Source organism: Papilio polytes, unplaced genomic scaffold (genome assembly GCF_000836215.1).
Source record: "Papilio polytes unplaced genomic scaffold, Ppol_1.0 DF823823.1, whole genome shotgun sequence".
NCBI classification, from domain to species: Eukaryota; Metazoa; Arthropoda; class Insecta; order Lepidoptera; family Papilionidae; genus Papilio; species Papilio polytes.
In genome coordinates, this window is record NW_013525381.1 from 291,083 (window position 1) to 295,619 (window position 4,537).

At 30.8% G+C, this 4,537-nt stretch overlaps 1 long non-coding RNA gene across 1 annotated transcript; it reads right to left on the bottom strand.

The window, feature by feature from the left end:
- Window positions 1-230: 230 nt before the first annotated feature.
- On the bottom strand, window positions 231-1,021 carry LOC106103429. Its single transcript, XR_001225623.1, has 2 exons — window positions 942-1,021; window positions 231-438 (listed from the first exon to the last, which is right to left on the bottom strand). It is a non-coding gene; the product is annotated as an uncharacterized LOC106103429 (long non-coding RNA).
- Between the last annotated feature and the right edge of the window lie 3,516 nt (window positions 1,022-4,537).

Sequence of the window (4,537 nt, forward strand, 5' to 3'; positions counted from 1 at the left end):
GGTCGCGCAACAAAACGAAACGACCTCATTATTTCAAACGGTACCTTTTTTGTAACCTTTTCTCGCAACAAATACATTTAAAGGTATATTGTTGATACAAACAACGATACGAGTACATTGATTAAGGTCCTACATTACAAATAACATGGCTTACGACTTTACATTCATTTGTGACGTCACAAATTGAATAGCGATAGATAATAAACATTGCATAAATTAAAAGAAATTAATTAATTTTATGCTAATTAATAGTCATATTTTATTTAAAAAAATATTAATAATAACAAACACATAAAATGAAACATTTCCCATGTGTTCCATAAAGAAGTTTACAATGGTCGTCACATTTCATATTTTCGCATAGTCTTCTTTTCACTCTGTGGAATCCAATATCAGTTCGATTGGTTTGAGTCGAAGTCAGGACATCGTCAGAAGTACCTGAAAATGAATTACATCAGTTTACATCAAGAACACCTATAGTTAAGTATAGTTAAGTATATCTATGGGTATAGCTTCGTATAATAAACCAGTCAAAACCTCGCTCGGATAAAAGTTAAAAAAATACAACACACTGGTAGTAAAGTTATAAAATTAAAAAAATATGTAAAATATTAGTGGAACCATATTGACAATCTGTTCATCAGTTATTTTATACTAGTTTTTGCCCGCGATTATATCCGCGTGAAATTTGAATGAATTAATGCTGTTTATATCTCCTAAACATTAGTAATAATAAAACATATCCTATGTTACTCACAGATAAATTACCTTTCTGTTGGTAAAAGAATTTTTAAAATCGGTCTTGTAGTTTTTGAGTAATTTCCAATACATACAAATATACAAAAATACAAATCTTTTCTCTTTATAATATTAGAATAGATATAGAAGACTGAAATAAAAACTTAATTAGTTTACTTTTTTATAGTAGTTAATGTACCAACCTTCGTTTATAGAAGCAGTTAAAACCACTGTAGCGATAATTGAAATAATGAAAATCGTATAATTCATTATTCTCGCTGTTCTAAACTTATTGTGATAAATTCATATCTTGCAAGTCTTTTTATAACATGAACTAAGTGCGTGCGCACACCTTTGACTAATCTATCGCACAACAGTTGTGCGATTATTTCGCAGCCAACTGTTTAGTTACAATACTAAAAATCGAGTAGTATCCGCATCATCATATAAGCTGATAAGAATTAAAGCGAGACTGTACAGTTCTGCGATTTTAGTCAAAGGTGTGCGAGCGCTCTAAGAGTGAAACGTCTGATAAACTGAATCAATGAATGCAAGACATGTTATTCCCCGATCCTGCTTCCAAGAATGATTATCGTGTTTATGACAAATGTTTTTGTGCAATTATGCTCTTCATTTAAGGACGTTGTTTACTTATGACTCTATTTGTTATGAACTCAAGATAATTTGAATCTACATAAGCCTGTACCAATATTATAAAGAGGAAAAAATTGTATTTTTGGACTTTTGTATGTATTTGATTCACGCAAAAACTACTTGACCGATTTTAAAAATTCTTTCACCGTTATAAAGCTAATTTATCTTTGAGCGACATAGGCTACATTTGATTATTATTAATGTCTAATTTTTAGTAAGTTTAATTCTTACTTAAATTATAAATAATTGTATCCAAATAATTATTATATTATAATTATAGATAATCTAGAGAAGTTTCACTGGATGTATAAAGTTCATTAATCACTAGAAAATAAAATAAAGTGTCTCGAAAAGCTAATAAATCTTCTTTGCTATCTGAATAATGATGTCAGATTAAACTCTCTTTAAGACAAATTTATGTTGGCTCATCGAGTGCTTTAGACGGATTTTCATAAACATACCACAACTCATAATTCACTAACGTTATTTCTTAATGTTGATCTAATTCAAGTGTTTTTAGTAAATACTTCTTAAAGATTCTTTCTACTTCAACCACAGAAGAATCTCTTGCAAATGCTTACAATGACATGACATGATGACAAAGCACGGCAACCTTGCATCCTTGATGTTGGCAGCAACTTATGGTATCTTTCCCACATTAGAGTTTTTTTTCCAAAATATTTACCCCCTAAGTTTAATTGTGTTAAAAAAATAGCCTAAAGCGTGACGCAAGTGTAGGGCTTTTCATTAAAAAAAGAATTATTTAAAAATATGCTGCAATTGCTGACATCTTAGGCAACAAAGAAGTGTGTTTACGCTTCATTATATTAGTATGGAGTATAGATAAGTGTAGATAATGCTTTTATTGTTTTTGAAATAAAATTGGATATAAATACGATAGAGCACCGTAGCCATAGCAGTAACAGTGAGTTTTCTCGGCAATTCTATAGTCTCTGTCGGGCACAAGCTTATCCTAATAATGGTTAATCTGGAACTTAATTCACTGCGGTTTCCCTTAATAGGATCTGTTATCTCCAAGGATAAAATTCCCTTCTTTGCTTTTTCCATAATGCGTTTCATAAATTGTATCTGATACCGGTTATTTAGCCTAATAAATGTAACTATTTCTTGTATAAAATGCTTGTTCTGGATTAAAAAAAATGTATTTAAAAGTAGCTTTGTACAAAGAAAAGTTATTATTAATTTATTTAATACATTCTCCTAACTTGTAACATATTAAACATTATTCTGATACAAACTTTACTTTCATAAACTGGAATGTGGAGCAAGAAAATTACATCGGAACAAATCGTTTTTCCTTACACTCGATCCTTCGTTTCGTTCTTATCGCGCGTAATCTAGTTTCGTGATCATTAATCGTTCGAATAAGTTGTGATTTGTTTCTGCTAATTATATTCGAACCTGTACCAAACGTGGAAATGAAATCATACGTCCAGTTTTTATTGTTAATATGCAAATGTGTACGATAGTACCAAAAACATAGGATTTAATGCATGGACTTTTTCTGTCTTAAAATATTGAATTATAGTAATACTATCTTTCCCCCGCGACTCCGTTCGCGTGGAAATAAGAAGCAATAGTAAGTAGCCTATGTGTTCTTCCAGACTATCCACTAAATCTATGCCCAATTTCATCAAGATCCGTTCACCAGTTTTGGCTACAAACACTAACAAAGGTCCATCCATCTATTTAACTTTTGCATTTAAAATATTAGTAAGATAAGATATTAAAAACAACAGACAGTTTATTGTCTTAGTAATGTTCTTGTTATAAATGAGTTAAAACAGCATATCTTTTTGTGATTTGTCACCTTAGTCCAATATGAAAGTTCTCCGGTTATATCCAAACACGTGCTGAACAAAATGAGTGTTATCATAAAACAGACCATTTATTGACTTACATCTTTGTCGTTAGATTATTATTAGACATTAAATCAATCGTAATTATATAAACCAAGCTCTGTATTAAATTCAAAATATACAAATAAATCGTCCTAAATTTCTTACAAGTCAAAACAAAATCTTGTTTCAAAAGATTGTCGGTGAAAAGCATCTTAGCCTGAATGAGATCTTTGCAAGTCATTTCAATGGAAGCCATTAAAGGAGCTGCCAGTAAATGTAGGTGAAGTGCAGCCCTCGAAGGACTACCGCAATGAAATGCTAACCGTGCAAAATTAAATTCAAATTTACACCTATTAAAGACGTAAGTAAAAAAATAATTACATACAAAAGTAATTACAATATTTCAACCAGTTCTAATACTGTGGTTACAATTAAGTAAATTAGAGCGGGCGCACACCTTTGACTAAACTATAGCCCAACCTGTTGTGCGATTGTCGATTGTTTCAGCCCATTCAACTTTTCAGTAGCACAACTAAAAATCGAGTAGTGTGCGCACATCCATATAAGCTTTTAGTAATTAATGCGAGACTAAACAGTTCTGCGATAAATTAGTTAAAAGTAGAAATGGTAAACGTCAAATTGCTTTTTCATTAGTTAAATTTTTATCATTAGTAGCTTAAAATAAATCCTAAAATATACAATTAACATTTTCAATTTTAATGATTATTAAAGCTTTACGCTTATTACCAGACAGCGTAGATAAATAGAATGTTCGACTATCCGAAAACGTTGTCTAGATTTAAATTGTCTACGTAGTTTGGACGATACGCAAATGTTGGAAGTTCTGAGACACCTTGAGTGACAGACATACCTAGAGAATATAATAATCTGAAGTCTAAGAAATTTGAGAACTGATAATATTTGCATAAAATTTATGAGATACTTTAAATTTTAACATAGAAAGCTGTACTTGTTTTTTGAAATAATGTAAAAAATTTAAGACCTTAGTTAAAGAGATATGTTAAAACAAGCGTCGTTACTTTTTAACGTAACACGTGTATGGTCATAAAAAATGTAGACTGGACGTCATTGTTATTAACATAAATGTACGCTGTATGTGATAAAAATAGCGCAAAACATTTAATATGCACCCGTACATCGGCATCAGGTGAAACATGTTAATGACTAAAAAGCTTTTGCATTTTTAATGAAGGTAGTAAGAATGAGGTAGTCAAGGACAGGGAAGATGCGTTGTTATGACGTTCCAGGGTACGCATTGTAAA